This window comes from Vombatus ursinus, unplaced genomic scaffold (assembly GCF_900497805.2).
Source record: "Vombatus ursinus unplaced genomic scaffold, bare-nosed wombat genome assembly UNPS02001287.1, whole genome shotgun sequence".
NCBI lineage: Eukaryota > Metazoa > Chordata > Mammalia > Diprotodontia > Vombatidae > Vombatus > Vombatus ursinus.
The window spans coordinates 16183946-16206189 of record NW_020941065.1 but is presented as its reverse complement, the minus strand read 5'-3'; the positions used below and the strand labels follow the sequence as shown (position 1 = coordinate 16206189).

At 42.7% G+C, this 22244-nt stretch overlaps 1 protein-coding gene and 1 pseudogene across 1 annotated transcript in view; both read left to right on the top strand.

The window, feature by feature from the left end:
- The window catches only part of TTC28 (tetratricopeptide repeat domain 28), a 639521-nt gene that overhangs the window by 300465 nt on the left and 316812 nt on the right, over positions 1-22244 (top strand). The gene's annotated exons all lie outside the window — the stretch shown is intronic.
- On the top strand, positions 20939-21415 carry LOC114044075 (annotated as a pseudogene).

Below are 22244 nucleotides of genomic sequence, written 5' to 3'. Positions count from 1 at the left end.
ATGTAGAAGAAACACTGCAACACTGTGAGGACTTTGATTCTAAATCGGCAGCTGTTTATCCGTTGAGATGAGATCCTGAGTCACAATGTTATACAAGTGCAGTATCATTTGTTGTGCTTGCTTAATTGTTTTGAGTCCTGTCTAATTCTCCGTGACCCCATTTGGGGTTTTCTTGGAAGAGATGCTAGATGGTCTGCCATTTTCTTCTCCAGTTCATTTTACAGATGAGACCACTGAGGCCGACAGGGTTAAGTGACTTGTCCAGGGTCACACAGCTAGTAAGTGTCTGAAGCCAGATTTGAATTCAGGTCTTCCTGACTCCAGGCCTGGAGCTTTATGCACTTCACCACCTAGCTGACCTTTCGTATTCATCTTTTATTTGTTTTTTAAACAAACTGGAGAAGCAGAAGCATCAGAGGATGTACTTTGTACCTAATGTTTTTCATGAGTCATCACTAAGAAGAAAAGAAAGAAGGTGAGGAAGAAGATAGTCACTATGGCCTCGTTTTTAATTTTTTTTTTTCATGAACCAAAAACCGACCTTTTCTATTTCTTATCCTGCCTCTCAATGAAAAAGAAAGAAGAACAAATCTCTTGTAGCAAATGTTCTGAGTAAAGCAAAACGTTCCTTTGCTGGTCATGTCTACAAGAGACCTGTCGCAGTTCACACCCAGATTCCGCCACCTCGTTGTCTAGAGATGCGCAGTACATTTCATGACGTGTCCTCTAGAGCTATGGCTGGTTATAAAATCTATAGTTATGGTAAATGGCATTTCTCTTTCTCTCTTTTTCCTGTTGGGTTTTGTTGGCAATATACAGGAATGCTGATGATTTATGTGGGTTTATTTTATATTATGCAAGTCTGTTTCAATTCATATTTATAGTGTTTTTAAGTATACCATCGTATCATCTGCAAAAAAAAGCAATAATTTTGTCTCCTTTGCCTATGCTCATTCCTTTGGCTTTTTTTGTTTGTCTTATCATGGTGGCACTGTATCATTAAATGAAAATTAAGTTAAAACAAGCATTTGTTAAGCACCTACTGTGTGCCAAGCACTGTGTTGTGTGCTTTACAAATATTATCTCATTTGATCCTCACGACAAACCTGGAAGGTAGGGGCTGCTATTATCCCCATTTTACAGATGAGGAAACTGAAGCAAACAGAGGTTAGGTGACTTACCCAGGAACATACAGCTAGTAAGTATCTGAAGCCAGATTTGAACTTGGGCCTTCCTTATTCCAGGTCCAGTGTTCTGCCTACCAGGTCATCTAGCTCACTCTGTCAAATAACAATGGTGATAATTTTATCTTCATTACATGTAATACTGGCTCTTCGATACCACTTATTACATTAAGGAGAAAGCCAATACTTTTACATTTTCTAGTTTTTTTTTTTTAAACCAGGATTTATGGGTTTGTGTCTTTTTGAGAACTTTCCCTTCCTCTACTGATAAAATTATAAGACATTTGTTGTTCTTGTTATTAATATTGTCTATTGTGTTGATAGTTTTCCCAATATTGAACCAACACTATTTTCTTGACATAAATTCAACTTGGCCCTACTATATAATATTTTTGATATCTTATGTAGTCTCCTTGTTAATATTTGTTTTAAAATTTGGCATCGATATTCATTAGGGATATCGGTCTATAGTTCTTTTTTCTCTCTGTTTTGGCTTTTTCTGGTTTAGGAATCAAGACTGTATTTGTAGCGCAGAAGGAATTTGGGTAGGACTCATTCTCTTCTCATTTTTTAGATACCTTATATAATGTTGGAATTAATTATTCTTTAAATGTTTGATAGCTTTCCTTTGTAAATTCGTATGATCCTGGCACTTTTTCCTTGGGGCACTCATTTATGGTTTGTTCAGTTTCTTTTTCTAAGATTGGGTTATTTAAATCCTCTTTCATATTCTGTTAATCTGAGCATTCCACATTTTTGTAAATATTCATCCATTTCATTGAGATAGTCAGTTTTTTGGCACATGATTGGGCAAAATAGTTTCCAATAATTTCCTTTATTTCTTCATGTTGTGAATTCACCTTTTTGGCTTTGGATACTAATAATTTGATTTTCCTCTTTCTTTTTTTAGAACTCAAATTACCTTCATTTTATTCCTCCCCTCAAAACCTCCCCAAAATCCAGTGCTTAGTTTTATCTGTTAATTCAACGTGGCTTTTTTGTTTTCTAGAAGTGACTGGTGGCTTCTTTCTATTTTTGCTTTGGCCTCTGTTTTTAAGAGATCTGGGAAGTTTTCTTATATGATTTCTTGAAATATAATGTCTAAGCTCTTCTTTTTTTCATGCCTTCTAGGTAATCCAGTATTCTTAAATGGTCTCTCCTTTACCTATTTTCCAGGTCAGATACCTTACATTTTCTTCTATTTTTTTTTCCAGCCTTTTGAGTTTCTTTTAGTATGTCTTCTTGTTTCATGGAGCCATTAACTTCTAGTTGGTTCATTTTAATTTTACAGGAATCTGTTGCTTGGGTAAGGTTTTATGCCTCTTATGCCAAATTGTTAATTCTGTTTCACATTATTTCATTCATAGCTCTCATTTATTTTCCATTTCTTTCCTTTAGGATTCTCATTTATTTTATGAAATAATTTTCAACTTAAGAAAACAAACTCTTGTTTTATTTCTTCTAGGAACTCTAGTTGAACTTATTCCCAGGCTGTGTTTTCTTTTGTGACTTTGCTTATAGACATTTTTGGAGTCATTGTTTTATTATGGGTTTATTTCCTGGCCTTCCCTTTATAGTGAGTGCCTTTTTTATTTGTTTGCTCATTCTTCCAGCCTTACTTTCTGGCTTTGGACTTTGGTTTTCAGGAATACTCTGTACATTTCTTGAGAGAATGTCTGGGTCATGCTTTTTTGTTTTCTCTTGGGTCCTACTGTTACTTTCTCTGGTAGTAAGTGTTCTGTTATTCACAGTTCTCAGGGACAGCTCAGACTAGGGACTTAAAAGTTTTCAGTATGCCCAAAGCAGTCTGATCTAGGGCAAATTCTGAATGCTGCCCTCTTGGTTTCAGCCCTGCAAGCTCTTGACCTGGGTTTGTGTTTAAACAGCACAGCTTTGGGATTGTCCCTGGTTGGAGCTCCAGTAGACTGTTGTTGGGTCTAGCCACTGTCAGCCAGCTAGAAAGCTCTGCATGTTAAAATAAGCAGAGCTGTAGCCTCCCTTTTGGTCTGAGCTCCCTGCTCTGGTTATGCTATGCCAGGCTTGAGACTGGGTTGGGTCCTGTATCTGAGATGTTCCACTCAAAGCCACACAATTGCTGCTCACTTCTGGTACTGCTTCTTGCCCTGGTCCACCATCCCAAGGTGCATTTTGCCTTTTTGGTCGGAAATGAATATGTGACCCAGCTTTGGGGTATGAGCAACAGAGTTGCCCATTGGCACCTTTTCCTAGTTTCTGTGCAGATATAGAGCTCTCTCCTGGGCCCCATGACCTCTCCTTGTCTTAATGCATAGCTGCAGGTCCTTTTTTCATTCAGTCCCTGAGCCTCCAAGCTCTCTGCTTTGTGCTCCTGAGTAGCCTCAGTCCCCAGTGTTAGAATATCTCTCTGTCTGTACTGGTCCAGGTTGGGAAAATGACTTTTTGTAACTTTGTCTTGGATTTCCAAATCAGAACCCGGTTTGGAGCATTTTCTAAATGTTTGTGGAATAGATTCCTCCTACTCTGCCTTTGTGGCTAGTCTCCTAGACACACTTTCTTCTTCTTCTTCTTCTTCTTCTTTTTTTTTTTACTTTTTGGTGAGGCAATTGATGTTAAGTGACTTGCCCAGGGTCACACAGCTAGTACGTGTCAAGTGTCTGAGGCTGGATTTCGACTCAGGTCCTCCTGACTCCAAGGCCGGAGCTCTATTCACTGCGCCACTTAGCTGCCCCCTCCTAGACACACTTTCAAACCACTTTATGTGCCTGGTCTCCTTTGAGCCTTACAACCCTCCTGTGAGCTAGGTAGCATAAGAATGATTGTCCCCCTTTTACCAAAAAGGAACCTGAGGTGGAGGGACTTGCCCAAGGTCACATGGCTTTTAAGTAGGGGGGCCAGAACTTGAACACAAATCCTCTGATTTAGGTCTCATACCCTCCACTCAACTCTCATGACTTTCTTGCTGGGAATTTCTGCCTGTTGTATTCCTCAATGAGCACAAAATAGAGTCTCTTATTCTCGCAGCCATGACAGTTTACACCAGACTTTTCAGTTCCAGTCTATGGTGAAAAAAAAAAAAAATCTGACTAACAAGCAATATATTCTTCATTATTAAGTCTCTGGAACATTTTTGTCTTCTTTATGTGGTCATTTTGCAGAATACCTTGATTGCAGGTCCTATTTATTAGAGGATAATATATGCATAAATCAGTTTTGACATTTCCTTTGGTATAATAAGTAATGTGACTTGTTAGTCATTAGTCTACTAACTTCCAATTAATGAGAGCTGTGACTTCTAATTTGGTCCCTTCTAATTAGTACTTTGTCATTTTACATCATTGGAAAATGATGTTTGCTAGTTTGGAATTAAGAAATTTCATTTGGCAAGAAGTGATTCATTAGCACATATTAAGAAATAGATATGTTGAAGCTCACACTTCCTTTGCTAAAAGTAAGTTTTGCTTTGAAAAAAAAATGTTGAGGGAAAAGACATTTATTTTCTCCAGTAAGAAGAGGACACACTTGAGAAGGCAACGAAAGAGACTTTGGACATGGTGCAATGTAAAAGGCATTGCCTCTGGAACTAGAGGACCTAAGTTCAAATCCTAGTTTTGCTACTTAGTAGTTATGTGATCATTTTGCCTCTATAAAAAAAGTGATTTGAGTAGACAGTCTCTAATGGGGATAATAACGGCACTGCCTCACAAATGAGATAAGGTGTGTCAAGTTCCTTACTAACTTGGAAGTGCTATAATAAAGGTTAGCTTTTATTATCATTGTCATCATATGACAATTCTGGGCGACTAGGGGGCGCCCTAGTGCACAGAGCACTGGGCTTAGAATCAGGAAGGTTCCTCTTCCTGAGTTCAAATCTGGCCTCAGGCACTTAATAGCTGTGTGACCCTGGGCAAGTCACTTCACCTTGTTTGCCTCAGTTTCCTCATCTGTAAAATGAGCTGGAGAAGGAAATGGCAAACCACTCCCATATCTTTGCCAAGAAAATTCCTAATGGGGTCACAAAGAGTTGGGCACAGCTGAAATGACTGAACAACAACAAAAAATGACAACCCCAGCTCTAATTCCTAGGAAATTATTCCAAATATGATGCATAAAAGACTGAAAATACGTCATTTTCAGATGTCTTGATGCTTTAGACCTTGTTACTATAAAAAGTAATCAAATGTAGTGTCATAGAAAGACGAGTTGCCTGGAAGTCAAGAGACCATTGTCTTTGCCCTAGCCCTGATGCTGATTTGCTGTTCTCTTTTCTTCTGTCTAGACTTTCTTTTGAGAATGTCTACTGTCATGACTTTAACTATTACTTCGATAAAGGTGGCTCCCCAATTGTAGTTCTGTGACCTCTCTCCCATACTCTATTTCTAGCCCTACATTTCCTTTCAGAAAATTATTTCACTTTATTTTTTACTGAACAGATACTTCCCAAATAAAAGTCACTTCTCACTGGCACAAAAAAAGTATATTCTCAGGAAGTGGTTAAGCAACACTCTTCAGAAGGACAATTATGACAGTGTGAGGCATTTACCTTCTTGGTAGTTTATTGACTGTTAACAGAAAGAAAGGGTGTGTGCTTTAATGCTGATGATATGGCAGCATCCATATCCTTTGTCCTTTGTTTTTGACCTGAGTTTTGTGGCTGTTTAGTGTTGTCTGTATGCTGTTTTTGTCATTCTGCTTTGTCTTGACTGCCCTCACTCTGCATCGTGCTGTACAAGTCTTCTCTTTCTCGGAATACTTCCTATTTGTCATTCTTTATGTAGCAGAATAACACTCCACACCTTGCCAAACTCTAGCCTTGGGTTCCTCTTATTATGTGCCTCATTCTTATGCTCTTGAATGGAGCAGGGGAAGATCACAGAACAGCTGAATTCCACCGCAAATCTGTGCTATGTCAACTCCACTGAGCTCTCGGTGCAGCAAGGTGGTTTTTTCCCGTGTCCCTAATGAGTTCACTATCTCACCCGCCCCAGGTGCCTTCTCCAAACTTTCCTGTTGTTCCTTAAGCCTCCAATGGTTCCCCTCCTCCCAGGCTCTCAGAAGATGTCTTGTTTCCTGCTTCATTATAATAGTGGCGACCATTCACTGAGAGTTCCCTCTTGTCTCCTCCTCCTGCCGAGGCGAGCCTTTCCCCACTCACCTTTGATCCAGCCCCCTCCCATCTTCTCTTGTAGACTGCCCTGCACTGCACGTCCACTATCTCTGATCTTCAGATCCTCCCAGGCCACTGCTTCCCACTGCCTATAAACATGCTCGGGTCTTCCTCATCCTGAAAAGACTCTGCCTTGATCCAGCTGTCCCTTCGGGCTGTCCTCCTATATTTCTCCTTCCCTTCTTGGCTGGGTTCCTGGAGAAAGCTTTTAGCTATCCACTATGGGGGCCTCCACATTCTGCTGTCTCACTTGCTCCTAAACACTGTGCAGTCTCACTCCTCTCCAAAGCTACCAGGGATCTCGTCATTGCCAAAGTCCAGTGGCCTTTTCTCATCCTTCTTAAATTCTCTGTAGCCTTTGACACCGTTGGTCACTTTTTTCTCTTGAATATTTTCTTCTCTCCTGGTTACGGTGACGTTGCTCTTCTGGTTCTCCTGTTGGATCATGCCTCAGTTTCATTTGCTGGGTCTTCATCCAGGTCTTGTCTAATAGCTATGCCTGCCCCCAGGCTCCCTCCCGGGCCTGCCTCTCTTCTTCCTGTATGTTATCTTATTTAGTGATCTCATCAGTTCCCCCAGGTTCAGGGATCATCTCTGTGCAGATGGTTCCCAGAATCTCGCCCCTGTCCATTTCAATGATCTTCAGTCGCTATCGTTTATCTCCAGGACCATTTAAAGACCTTTATAACTTCATGGCTTCCTGCCATTTCAATCTTACACTTACTCTGCTCCATGAATTATCCAGCCCAGCTACCCCCCCCACAGACCCCCCCCCCCACACACCCACACCCTCACGCACGCACGCAGCAGGCCTGAATGCTCTTCCTCCTCCCCTCTGTTTCTCACTTCCCTGACTTCCATCAAGACTCGCCTCTAACTCCCCCTTTTCCAGGGCGCCTTCCCTCGCCTTTTCCGCCGCTAGTCCCTTGGCTCTTTCCTTTGCACGCTATGCGTGTTGTCTGCATAGCGTTCTTTGCGTGTTGCCTACTCCATGGGAACAGGAGCTCCTTCGGAGCTGGAGCCCTGCTTTTGCCTTTCCTCGTCCCCTCAGAAGGGCTTAGCAGGGTTCCTGGCAAACAGTAAGTACTTCGTAAGTGCTTGTCCACTGACTGGGTGGTTCTGTAAGTACACATCCTCTGCCCCTCTGGAGGGCAGGGACTGGCTTGGTTTTGTCTTCCTGTCACTAGCGCCCTGCACAGGGCCTGCGCGTAGTAGTTGCTTATAAAATCTTGTTATTTGATGTGGAATTTAGATTTTTTTCTTTGTCAGAGATATTTAATCAAAAGTTTTTCCCCAGACATTAGTCTTTTTGAAAAACCTAGGTGCATTGATGTTATTTTTGCATAAGCCTTTGAATTTTATAAAATGAGACTGCCTACTGTATCTTTCCTAATCTCTTCTGTCTCATTATAAATGTTTCCCTTTGTAAAGGTGGGGATGGGGGGGGTGGGAATCAGCTGAGTCAATCAATCACCTCCCTTAAAGTAGCAATCTATTCTAAATACTCCGGGCCCTGATACCTTTATCAGGTGAAAACATCTCCATTTAATCAATCAATCAATAAAGGCATTAAACTAATGTAATCCCTGCTCTGTGGGAGGGGGGGCGGGGGGGGGGGCGCGCGGGGCTCTTCTATAAAAGAGCAGGCCAGTTTAGAATCCACTATTCCCGTGTCTGGCAGCTCTTTTATAGAAGAGAGAACTGTTCCAGCCAAGCCCATGAGCGGTACAGAAGTGAACATTTTTTCCTCCCTCTCTCTACCAGAAGATGACTTGGTGCACATCCAAGGGATGGGAGATAGGATAGGAGATTTTCATCAGCATCTTAGCAGTGTCCCAGGAACAGCTGTGATTACTGGCATCAGTTTAAATGTGGCTGTATATATGTGAATATATGTACAATATATATGAATCAATAGAGGATGTACTCTTCGGGGAGCTTAGAGTGATAGTTTTAGAAACCCACCCCTTCCCCCTTCAGGATTACTCCTGAAACCCTAAGGGAGAAACATTAGCCTTGCTCTGAGAACTTGGCCTGCTAGTGAAGGGTGGGGCGGTAGAGGGATCCCAGAATTTCTATGTGCTGGACTCCATGATTGTGAAATATATAACCTTCTATTCTCCTCTTCATTTTAATGATGGGATTTTTTATTTTTAGAGTCTTGATGTGTTTAGCATTTACTGTGGCCTGTGGTGTAACATGCCTTTCACCACTGAACTGTCTTTCATTTTTCACAGCGTTCTAGTCCAGTAGAGTCCCTTCCCCCATGGCGTATGTTCCTGGATTCACAGGACCCCAGATTGCAGTGTGTGTTGGCTCCTAGGCCTTGCATATTTCATCTGTTCCACTAATCGACTTTTCTGTTTTTAGCCAATAATAGATGTTTAAATAATTACTGCTTTGTAATATAATTTGAGATCTTTAGTAGGAAGCCGCCTTGCTTATTCCTTTTAAAATATTTCCCTTGATATTCTTGACCTTTTATTCTTAATTTTGATTTTTTAAAAATGATTTTGTCTAATTCTAGGAATTATCCCTTTGGTAATTTGATTGATGTAGCATTAAATCTGTATAGTACTTGGAGTAATAGTTTTATTTTTACAATACTAATGGGCCTAGTTATGAACATTTAATTTCTCTCCAATGATTTTTATGAAAATGTTTTAACATTGTCTTTATATGTTGTTTGTCTTGCAGTTTAACTCCCAGATATTTAGATATTTCATGTACTCCATTATATAGAATCAAGGATTTAGAGGTGTGAGAGGGACTCTAGAAGCCCATAGTCTAACACCTTCATCTTACTAGATGCAGAAGCTGAATGAGTGAATGAATGAAAAAGCATTTATTAAGCTCGTTGTCTATGCCAGGCACTGTGCTAAGAGCTGTGGATACAAATAAAAGCAAGAAAGACAGACAGTCCCTGCCCTCAAGGGAGAACTGGAAAAGGGCTGGAGAAGGGAGGGAGATGCGTTGGAGTTTGGAAATGGCCACAAAATGATGAGGAGGCCACCTTTGGGCAAGATGGGCAAAAGCCCAGGGCTCGAAGCCTGGGGACCTGTGAGCACGCATCCTGGCGATTCCAGTGGGATGGGGTTGGGAAGGATGAACAGAGTAGAGGCAGCATGGTCTCAAAATGGAAGAGAAACCCGAGCAAAGAGAAGTTTGGTGGCCTGCCCTTGATCACACAAGTAGTCTGGTGGCAGAGCTTCCAAGTACAACCGATTGCTGGACGCCACTCTTTCTGCCACCCTGCCTTGCCTCCATGCTGCCATTAATGGTGTCATTTTAAATGCAACTTTTATGTCTTCCTTCGGATTTTCATTAGTAGTATTCAGAAATGCTCATGATTTATATGGATTTATGAACTCCTGATTTCTAATTGTTTTCGGAATATCTCCACAAATTCATCATAACAGAATCACCTGCTTTGTTCCCTTTCTTTATTTTTGTTCATTGCACTACCATCTTCTCAGTCACAGTAGAGGGACCAGAACAGGAATTAGAGGGCCTGGGTTTGCATCCTGGATGTGTCATTTATTGCTTGTACCACTGCTACTTACTTAGCCAATTAATTAAGTTAAATAGAATTAAATTCAGCAAGTGTTTGTTAGGTCCTCTATGTGGCACACTGATGCAGCAGGCGCTGGGAATACAGGGACAATAAAAAGCTCTTGCCTTCTAGGAGCTTATGTTCTATGGGTCATTGAACCTCCCTGGGCTCGGCTTTCCTCCTGTCTAAAGTGAGTGGGCCGGGCCCGATGACCTCTGATCTACATCTATGGCCTTGTTTTTTTTGGCTCTTCCCCTACTACCCGTATCCAGTCAAGTGTCACCTTGGCATTCTTCCTCCCAAATTCCTTCAGAACCAGGGACCTTTAGATCCTCGTCGCCTTGGCCTAGATTATTGTGAGGGTCTCCCAGTTTGTTTTTGCACCTCCGGTTTTTCCTCTTCCAGGCCATCTTGAATTCTGCAGTCAAATTAAAGGACCACTTTGATCCTGTCACTGCCCGTCTCAGAAACTTTTGGTGGTCCCACATCAGGCTGGCACATCAGGCCCTCCATATTGCAGCCCTCTCCCCTTTCCAGCTTTACATCCTTGTCCTTCCCTTCATGTAGCCACACTGAACCAGTGCCCCCACTGTGGTATTCTGTGCCTTTGCTCGTGTGGTCACTTCCTCCTCTCGGTAGGCTCATCAACGCCTGTGCAAATCCTGTCCATTCTTGAAGGTCCAGCCTCAATGCTTCCTGGGCTCCCCAGGGCCAGCTGTGTCTTCAGTGTAGGTCCCTCCTCCCTCCCTTCAACAAGGTGGCCACAGTTCCTCTATGATTTGATGTACTGGCTCCAGTCATGGTCTGCTTTATTACAGTTATTGATGCCCATCTTTTCTCTAAAGTCAGTTCCTTGAGGACAGGGGCCTTCTTAATTTACCTTCGTATCCTCTGTGCTTAGCATAGTAACTTGCATATATTAATTGCTCAATAAATACTTGTGAATGGGCCAGGTAGAGATGCTCAAGTCATTGAAGCTAGTTGTTGGGCACCTGGGAAGACCTCTTGTGCTTGTGGACTTACTTCCTCTGTAAGAAAGGTCAGCATACACTTTAGCAGGCAAGTTTCAGTTGCTTGGAAGTAAACATAAATGTTCAGAGGAAAATTGTCAATTTGACAGTCATTTATTAAGCAATTACTGCATCTAGAGAACCACTTTAGACACTGAGGGAGAGACAGAGAACAGTAGGCCACACTTCCTGCCCCAAGGACCATGCAGTCTGTTGGGGGGGGAGGTGTCACTGCACACACACACACACACACACACACACACACACACACGCACGCACACGCACACACACACACACACAGCCATGATTTAAAAACAGATGAGGTTCTGTTTGAGATAGAAGGAATACAGAAGTGACAATATTATAAAATTCAACCCCACCCTTTGGGACCCTCGATAAAACTAGACTCTCTGGTTTAGAGAAGATTATGAAAAAGTCTTCCTTTGTCCTGGATCCTGAGAGTAGATTTCTTTGCAGGTTGCTGGGCATGGCCCATGTTCACGTTGATACGACAGCTACCCCTGGGAGCATGTGGAAAGCGGATGTTGTGCCTCGTCCATGTGCTGAAAGGCTGAGGCTGGGAGTAGGGGCTGATGTCTTGGGCCTGTTTTCATTTCAAATTCATTGATATCTAGCTGCTGGATTCTCTGTTGATCTTTCTTCCCAGGGTCTGTGTTCCTTGGGGAGGATGGGGAGAGAGGCAGGAAAGGATAAAGTCGCTGGGCCTCCCTTTTGTCTTTCCTTTCAGGGGTGTGTTTTCACTTGTCAAGATGATCCCTTTGTTTTCCCTTCCATCAGATTGTTTGAATTAAGAATCTAGAAAGCCTTGACATTTGGGACTTGTTTTTATTTGCTCCCTCTTGCTTTTTTGCCCCTGGCTCTGAGGCCCTAAGAGGTAGAATCAGTCAGCCAATGAGCACTTATTAAGTGTTTACTATGGGCTGGGCACTGTACTAAGTTCTAGAGATACCACAAAGAAAGGGCACAAAACCAACGCTGACTTCCTGTCCTCAAGGAGCTCATGTTCTCATGGCATTGCCCAAGGTCACACCTTCAGGAGGGCTTAGAATCAGGACTGGAACCGAGGTCTTCCTGACTCTGAGAACAGCGATCTAATCATTTATATTGCCCCCAAGAACACCTGGTTTCTCGATAAGGTGCTAACCCACTCCTCTGACACTTGGAAATAGGTTTCCCTTCTCTGAACTTGAGTTTCCTCATTTGTAAAAGGGGGGAGCAGAACTAGTGTCTAAGGGCTCTTTTGCTTCTGTGACTGTCCGGCCTAAGAACGTGTTTTTTTTAAATATGGGTGACCTGGCAAACGGAAACAAAGCAATTAGTTGGAATTCAGACACTCAGAAAAGCCATTTAAATGGCTGTCCTCTGCTGAATGAGGAACATAGAGCTCACGAGGCTAGAATCTTAGAATGAAATTAGAGGCCATTACAACTATTGCTCTTATTTCCAACTGAATTAGTTAATGGCCTGTTAAGGTCCAGGGCTTATTGACCAATAGTCATTTATTATCCTTGACCATAATGACATAGTGATTTGCCATTAAAAATGCCCGAGTTTATGGAAGTAAAAAAAGACCTAGCAAAGCCAGTGGTTAGTGCCTGCATTTAATTATTAGAATTAATTAGGCATTTAAATAGTCAGAGGTTAAAGGATAGCTTACAAACCTAGATTGCTGCCTCTGTGCTTGAGAGCCTTTAGGTTTCTGATTTCCTCAGAATCTGTTTACCTTCTCTTGTTCCTGGCTGTGAACACAAATGTGTTGTTATACCAAGTTGTGTTACCATCACATAGGAGCTGTCCCTAGCACAGGGCATTTCAGAGGAAGTTGTGTGGCCACGACTTTTGGATTTTAAATGCTGTTGACAAAACCCAGAAGTGTCCGTCCAGGTAGTCTCTGTTAGTTGCAGTACCCGGGGGAAGAAAGAGAGGGCAGGAAAACCTCGAGGCAAAAGGGAAAGAACATTTTTCTTATTTTCCTACTGAAGACCTGTTGCATATAAAAATACTTTTGATATATACATTTTATCTTTAAAGTTTATGGGAGGAAATATTGTTTGCTTTGAAATTTCCCCACCATCTCCTCAGAGACAGCATCATATAGTAGAAAGAGGCCTGCCTCTGGACCTAGAAGACCTGTTTACCGGGCCTGCCTCTGAATCCTGCTACCTGGGTCACTTTGGGCAATCACTAGCCCTCTCTCTCGCCCCTCCCCGGGCCTTTCTTTACCTGTAAACTCAGGAGGTTAGACCAGATGGCTCCTGACACCCGTTCCCTCTCTAATCCCGTGATTCTTGGAGACAGCGTTAGCCCCAGTGGAACAGCACTGGATTTGGAGGCAAGGACCTGGGTTCCAGTCTTGGCATTGTGATTTGCTATTCATGTGGCACTGGGCAAATTAGTTAATCTCTTTGGACCTCACTTTATGATGTATGAAATGAAAGGGATGGATTAGATGATTAGTTCTAAATCTATGAGCCCATGAGCCTGTTCCCCCCCCCAACAGTTTGGGAAACCTTTGTATAAATAAAGGAACCCTAATCTGGGGTTCAGGAGACTCGCTTTAGTAATACCGCTGCTACTGAATGCTGTGTCATTTGAGACAATCACCTTCTTTGTTCCTCTATGATGAGAGACCTAGGTGACTGCTAAGATCCCCTCAGCTCCCCCTGCGGGCCCCCCCCCCCCCCCCCCGTTCTTATTTCTCTAGGATCCCTCCCAGCTCTGACATTCAGTGTCCTAGGGTCCCTCCTATCTCTGACATTCAATGTTCTAGGAGCCCTCCCAGCTGTGGTGTTATAATGGCTCAATATTTACTGTGACTGGGATAGTGTTCTCTCCAAAGGTCTTCCCCCAACTTGTACTCTCAGACTGGATTTCCAGGGGGCGGCTACTCTACCTGTTGTGGTTTGTGAACCCCACTGGCATGTTTTCCATTAACAGTAAGACAGTGGAAACAATTCAATCTTACCCAATGTATTTTTTTTAAATGAGTAGAATAAGAACAGTTGTTACAAAAATTCTCTCCCCACCTCCATAACCTGAAGTGTTGTTTTTGTTATTGTTGTTCAGTTCTGTCTAACTCTTTGTGACTCCATTTGGAGTTTTCTTGGCAAAGATAGTGGAGGGGTTTACATTTCCTTCTCCAGCTCATTTTACAGTTGAGGAAACTGAGACAAACAGGGTAAAGTGACTTGCCCAGGGTCACGCAGCTAGTAAGTGTCTGAGGCCAGATTAGGATTTAAGTTTTTCTGACTCCAGGCCTAGAGCTCTATGCACTATGGCTGCCCTGGCTTCCCTTAACCTGGAGTGTACTTTCCCACAAATACACACAATGTCCATTGGAAGAGTGACTCAGACTTGGGAAGAAGTGGTAGTGAGATACACGTTTAGAATACACGTGTGGCACAGATTAACTCCCGTCTCCTGTTAGTGTCAGTCTTTCTTTGTAGAGGTCTCATACAACTCCCTTGGGTGCAGCTGAGTTCCCAGAGTCTGTTCCTGTCTTGAGTCTACGGTCAGCATTCTTCTCTGAGGTGAACAGTCATGATCCTTAATGCTGCTTCCTCCCCTAGGTCTGTATTGTTGGGTTTACGTCTCTGTTCCTACATGGATGCATCATTTCCTACTGGTCCAATAGCTTGGAGGACTTGGTTGATGGGGGAGGACAGGAAGAGAAGATGCTCTCTTTTCAAAGTACTCCACAAACTTCGTATTCTTAATGCCTAACCTCACCTGATATTATTATAGAAAAGCCCAACGGGTGGGACTGAATTTCTTAGCCAATTGTAATGTTCCCTTCCAGACCCAATTAGAAAGGAGTTTGCATCTGATCAAGAGACCAATCAGGGCGTAGAAAATGTTATTTATACATCAAAATAAGCTCCTGTGTAACCATGTTGTTATAGGGTTGTCGGAAAATTCCTTTATACTTTATGATTCCGTTGACTGAAATGAGAGTGGAATCCCTTTCTTTGATTTTCAGGGCTTCTATGAACAAAATCAACACAGTCTTTACCTATTTCTTGGAATTTTAAGAAAGTGATTCAGGGTTGTTGGGTTTCGGTTTTTGGCAAGGAACTTTAATTTAGAGACATTCAGTTTGTGTGCTGCTCTCACCTATGTGTACTTTTAATTAAATGTCATTTGTTTGATAGATACCAAAGTGGAGACTTGTAAAGCCTTGTTGGAGATGTGGTGGTCTACTCTGCAGCTGTAGAACCACTTAAAAGAGCCATTATTAAAAGATGAACCTGTCCTGAAAGGAGGGCAAGAGAATGAATGACACAAAGTGACCAGGACGGCTGTTCGCCAGCTTTTGGAATCCTGTGTTTCTCACTAATAATACAGCCAAGGTCTGAATATTTATCCTTGGCATTCTTAGCATCTCTAGAATCCATTTGATGTCCTCTGTAAGAGCCTTTGTTGGAGGAGAAGATTCCTTTGCAACCATCAACCCAAATGACTTTGGAACAAGATAGAATGGCTTTCCTCATTTGCTTTAGAGTGTCACTCTAAAGTGGGTAGGAGCCACTGAGTTTCATTAGCATTTCCTTTGGACTCTGTAAATCCATTTCACTGATATTGGTTTGGATAATCTCTCCCCAAGGAGCCCTGTATCTTTCTCCACCTCGGTGACTCAGTACCATGATGGGTAAAGCTTTCTAGTTGAATTTTATCTCTTCCTGGCTAGAGCATACTTGACTCCAGAGAAGAGGGATGTATAGATTTCATTCCTCCAGGCCTCAGCATTAAAGGAGAGGCAAGAGAAGGGGGCCCAGGGAGTTTGAGAAAGCACTGATTGCAGCATGGCACTGAATTTGAAAGAGAGGCAAGAGAATAGAATCAGGGAAGGCAAAGAATGGAGCTTGTGGACGGGTGAGGCTAGGTGCAGTAATGTCCGGTTTCCAAAATTTGAGTTAGAAACAAATTTTAAGTAAATGAGGGACCGCCCGGACGCAGTTGATAAAATGTTCTACCTATTTCTCTTTGGTTCCAGGTGTGCATTTTGTTGCCATAAATTAATCATAACCGTCTGAACCAGGACTCCTTTCTATTTCCAGTTGCACTACATATAGTGTTAGGCTGCTGGTAGGTGCTTAATAAATAAGTCATGTATGCCTTTGCAGATGATCCATAGGTTCCCAAAGTAGGTGATACCCCCCCCAGGCGCAGGAACGATGGGGGGGCGGTAGTAGTTTGAAATGCCGTAGATTAAAAAAAACAAACGTTAAAGGGTTAAAAAAGTAGATTTCCAGGGGAGTGCTGAGTAATTTTTTTTTAAATAGGGAGCAGTAGGCCAAATGAGTCTGGGAACCTCAGAATGTGACTCCTCCATTTTACCAGGGGAGCATCTGCATTTAGAAAACTTTCCAATTTAGATTTCTCAAAATGGAGAGTTTAATACAAATGATTACTGTCACTAGTATGAACGGGAGAAGGCTTTTCAAACACACATTCATTTAAAAATGCAAAATGGTGTCATTTCCACAGAAAGGCATTGTGGTATGCTGGGAATAGTATTCCTGCAAGGGGAGGTGTTGGTGAGCATCCATGGAGCTGCCCAAGCAAGGCTGGAATTCCTTCGCCTCTCACGAGTTCTGGGACTGACCAAATCACTTCACTTTGCTGACTTTCTGTTTCTTTGTCAAATGGACCTCCCTGGGACCTCCTACCGCACAGGGGCAGTTAGTGGAAGGTAGATAGTAAATTGTAAAAGGCTAAATAAATGTAAACAGCTTTCACTAATTCTGGACATTTCAGATCTATCAACCTAGAATTCCAGAGGAAGTTTTTAAGTTTTATTTTCCTTTCGCTCCTTAGGGACTCCCAGTGTCTAAGTTTCATAGAATGCGACCTTAACTAGCAAGGAGAGCAATGTTACCAATTTGCACTCAGGAAAAGTGTGGAAACACATTGGCCAGCACAAAAGACACCTGTCAAATACAGTGCCTGAATCATGCTGCACAGGGCCTTAAGAGGGCAAAGAGGTAGATAAACACAGAGCTATTTAGCAAATGGAAACACTAATCTTTTGGCAATTCTCCACTCCTGAAGTCACCATTTATAGAGCCTTCCCCTGGCTTGGATTGATGACTGCTGGAATGCGTTTGTATATAGTGCTTAGGGTTGTTTTCACATGATTTCACAAGATCTACGTGATCTTGGCGTGGGGGTCATTTGACTGATATCGATATAGTTCCTAAATAAAATCTTGGCACACTTCTCAACGAGAAGAATTTATGAAGTTTCTTGCTGTTCAGTGACAGCTGTGGCATTCTGAATGCTTTCATGAGACAGTGTTCATTTGCCCCATCACTGTTCCTTTATTAGAATTGCTGCTGTAATCTAGGAATGCCTTGCCAATAGGATCCTGATGATCCTGATGAATGAAATCTTCCTTTGCCTGTTGGCTGGCGCTAAGTAGGCTTTGAACAAACATCGAATCTTCACAGGGATATTAGGAAAAGAAGTGCGAATTGTCAGGAGAAAAGAGATTTGTTCCTTAACATCATCACTTGACTCTTGGATAAGAAATGTGAGGGGAGACAGAGACTGTTTCAATTAGTCATCCCTCCTGAGAAGCAGAGATGCTATCTGCAGTGCTGAAATAAACCATTCTGTTCTCTGAGCAGAGAAAACAAGAAAATGGTTTATGCTCAGATAGGTCCATTTAGTTAGGACGACAGTCACATAAATAACTACCTAAGAAAACAAAAACAAGGACGGAAAACAGGAAATTTGAATCTGGCATAGAACCTTTGGGTTGGAAGTCGTCTTGGGATGGCGCCTGTCCATAGCCCACGCACGACCAGACTTTGGGTCAGTGCCCATTCTTCTGACGGATGAGAAGAAGGAAATGTGGACTTGAACCTCTTTTTACCTTCATTTTTCCATCTATAAAATACAAGCAATTTTTTATTTTCCTTCTAATAAGAGAAGTCCATGCTCATGTTTGCACCCAAAAAATGCGAGAAATGGAATGGCAATGATGTCCTTCTTAGCCATGTGAGTAGTGTGATAGAATAGAAGGGGCAGGATTTGGACACCACAGGCTGGGCTGGGACATTAATTTGCCGTGTAATGTTGAACGATGCCTTGATCACTCAGAGTCTGTTTCCTCATCAGCAAAATGTGTGGCTTGAACTGGATGAACTTTAGAGTCTTGCTTTAAATTCAATGACGCTTCTTGTTTGGAGGTCCCTTTCTGCCTTACCGGTTTATGGTCCTGTTCTTTGGTAGGCGTTAGTCCTGCCAAAATTCTGTGCTTGGCCTTCTTTACTCCTCTCTCTCCACATTCTCCCTCGGTGATTTCTTCTGTTCTCTTGGCTTCTCTTATCACTTCTATGAGGATGACTCACTGATCTAGATTTCCAGCCCTAACATTTGTCCAGAGTTCTAAATCTCTGTTTCAACTATCTTCTCCATAGGTCCACCATGATATCCACCTGCCACCTCATTCTCATCATGGCCAACTCTAAACTCAACCCCCCCCCAAATATTTTTCTTGCCATTCCTTTTCTATTTAATTTGATGGTAATAATAATGATATAGTAGTGATAATAGCAGCAGCAGCAGCTAGCAGCAGCACTGGCATTTATATAGCACCTACTATATGCCAAGCACTGTGCTGTGTGCTTTATAATTAATTACGTCATTTGATCCTCACAAAACACTGAAAGCTAGATGTTATTATTGTCCTCATTTTACAGTTGAGGAAACTGAGGAAAACAGATTAAGTGACTTGGCCAAGGGCAAGCAGCTAGTAAATGTCTGAGGTGGGATTTTAGCTCAGGTCTTCCTGTCTCTATGCCCAGTGCTCTATCAGATCCTGTCTAGAGGAAATGAGTGAAAGTTCCATAGGGCAGGCAGGCATGGAGAGGATTCCCAAACTGTTGAGATCACAGATCACTTGGAGTATTTGGAGAATAGGAATTTGTGGTTACCTAATTTGTGAAAGATACCATGTTTGTCTGGTTTGTAATTCTGGCTACTCTGTGGTGGCTTTCTTGGTTTGCAGCAGGTGAACAATTGTAACCTGCTGTGACAACATTCCACTTTCTACCATTTCCTTGCGAAATCTGTATCAGTCCGTAAGCGGATGCTCTTTTTGTAATCTCTGATGGCCATGAGCTGTTCCTGCCTTGCTGTTATAAACCCCTCTGTTTGTGTAAAACAGATCCACATGATTCAACAATTTATTCCATACTTCTTTGTCAGCATATTACTGATTGGGGTCGTGTGGGCTTTTCTGTTATTAATTATTAAGAGGATACTTTGGCGAGGCGCGATAGCTGTTTTCTAGTATTTCTGAATCACAGGGCCATAGACTTTGAGTTGGAAAGTCACTGAGCAAAATCCCTTCATTTTATAGAGGAGGTTTAGGTCATATGTAAGAAGTGACAGCCCAAATTTCAGTCTAGGCCAGCTGGCTCTGGAGTCAGTGTCCTGGCCCCTGAACCACAGGAGACAAGAGGGGTCATCTGCCTTTGCTCTAGAGGTCAGATAAATGTGATAGTGTCCATGCAGTGCTTTCTGCACCCCAAAGTGATGTATAAATGATCGCCATTCAGAGCAGTAACAGCAACAACTAGGAAAAATACACAGAAACGGCAGAGAACCAGATGTCAGCCGGCTTTAAGGGAAACCTTATAAACAACTCCGGCTATCCAAGAAGGGCAGAGTGGCCGCCTTCGGAGCTAATGGATTCCCTTTCCCGCAAGGTCTTCATGCAGAGGCTGCATCATCACTTGTCAGACATGCCTTGCAGTCAGACGCCCTCCAAGGTCCCCTCTGAGGCTGAGATGCATTGGCTTTTGCTAGTCTTTCATCTTGTACATCTAATCAGTCGCCAAGTCTGGCCCATCCTCCCTCTGGGACGCCGCTCCTGCCTCATTTCAGGCCCTTCCTTTTTCACTCCCGCAATCCCTGCATTTTGAGGTCTTTATGCCTTTCACTGGAGCCCCTTCACTCGAGGTGTTCCTGTGTCCAGCCTCGGTCCTCATAGCTCTGGCCTCTGCATTTCTGACTGAGCATTCTTTCTGGCGTGCTGGCAAAGACGCAGTGGAGGCAGCAGGGCTGAGCAGGCCCTGGAATCGATCTGGAACGAGAGGACGGCCCTCAGAGCACTGCTGCCCTTGTTTCTCAAGACCGGTCCAGCTTCCTAAAGCACAGCTCTGATCCACTTTCTTCCCTGATGAAGAATCTGGGGCGGCTTCCCCTGCCCTGGGGAGAACTCCTCGGTCAGCCATTTAATCCCACGACTCTGGCCCAGCCTCCCAAATTCTTTCACGGGCCTCCCAGAGGCAGCTCTCCGGTCACACCTACTCCATCCTGCCAGGCATCTCTTGCACCCAGCACCGTCCTCTGCACGCAGTAGAGACTGCAGCCAGACCTGTTGACTTGTTTTGGCCGCACCTGAGAGAAAAAGCAGACGGTACAAAGCACCTCAGTGCCTTTGAAGTGCGGTCTGAATGTGAGCTGTTATGATTAAATTCCAAGTCACCTCATGAAGGATGCTCAAGATGATAGTGGATGTCGTTTACTACATGCAGTTACGTGGTAATTATGTAGCATGTTAGGCTTTCAAAAATGTTTTTCCCACAACCACCCTGTAAAATAGGTAACACGAATATCTTTATCAGCATTTTATAGATGCTGAAATGTGGTTCAGATGGGGTTTGCCCCCAACTCCCAACTTACCCTTCATTCTCCAGCTTGTAAATTTCACAGCCGGAATTCACATTTAATTGCTCAACCAGCAAATCTATTTGGCCTTTTAGACATTCCCTCACGGATAATAGACACTTGGCTACAATTGTGTCATTTTGTATAAGGTATAGATCCTGCATGAGAATATGCGTGAATGGAAGCTGCTTTCAGCTGCCCTGGGCTTTTTCTTTGATTCTTTCTTTTCTGTTTTCTGAACAAATTGTTTTGTTTCTTATGCTTATACTTTCCTTGTACGTTTTATATGTTTATTTCCTTGTTGAAACACCCAGTTTAAGGCTAATTTTAGTTGGAGGGCGGCAGCATGGGGAAGTGCCATGGTCTTTGTACTGCTGGAAAGCTCCAAAGCCACAGGAGAGACCAAAAGTGGCATGACAAACAATATGAGAAAGCTCATTTGGGCACTGCCTTGAAGGCCAACCCATTTGGAGGAGCGTCTCACGCAAAAGGGATTGTCTTGGAAAAAGTTGGTGTGAAAGCCAAGCAGCCCAATTCTGCCATCAGGAAGTGTGTGAGGGTCCAGCTGATTAAGAATGGCAAAAAAATCACTGCCTTTGTTCCCAATGATGGCTGCTTGAACTTTATTGAGGAAAATGATGACGTTTTGGTTGCTGGATTTGGTCGAAAAGGTCACGCTGTCGGTGATATTCCTGGAGTCCGATTCAAGGTTGTAAAAGTTGCAAATGTTTCTCTTCTGGCCTTGTACAAAGGCAAGAAGGAAAGACCAAGATCATAAAAATTGTATGATGTCTTTGTCATAGTAAAAAATTTTCATGTAAAAAAAAAACAAAAACAAAAAACAAAAAAGACTAATTTTAGGGAAAAAAATGATTGTTCTCTGAGTAGAGAGCGCTTAAACTATTGATCCTTTGTGAATGCGTGCACATGTATGCACACGTGTGTGAGGTCTCTGCTTGCATGCACACACGTGTGTGTGAGCTCTCAGCAGGCATGCACACATATGTGTGTGTGAGCTCTCAGCAGGCAGTCAGACTCCAGCAAAAACCAGAATTATAGGTTCTGAAGAGATAGGAATGATTGCTCCCAGCTGAGCAGGTGAATGCACACATTGCCATGTAAAGAATGTTGCCTCTGCTGCTTCTTGAGGTATTTGTAATAACGTGTCAGCAGATAAGACCCAAAAAGGTGCTTCAGGAAGATGACCAGAAGCTAAAGCCAAATGCACCTGATTGAATGCAGGTCCAACCGCGGGTGGTGGTGTTTCCTGGTGTTCCTCTCTGATTTCAAGCCTTAGCGCCTATGATCTAATTAACATTGAACTCAGTTTGGAGTACAGTGGCCTGTTTGGTTCAATAATAACACATTTATGTGAAAGGTTAATGAAATGAATTTCTCTTCCATGCAATTCATTATAAAAATTGTTCTACAATCAACGCTGGCTAATGGAAAAGAGATTAAATATTCATGTCCATAAATTTCCTGTGTCATTTCTGATTTTCCTTAATCTCTGCCTCTATAGGTCGAAGTCTCTAAGTACAAGAAATCCTGAGCCCTAAGCTGGTTCTTGTTAACTCTGCATCATATGCTACCAAGGTAGCCTTTTAAGAAAGAGGATCAGAGCTCTGGAGCTGGGTGGCACCTTAAAGGTC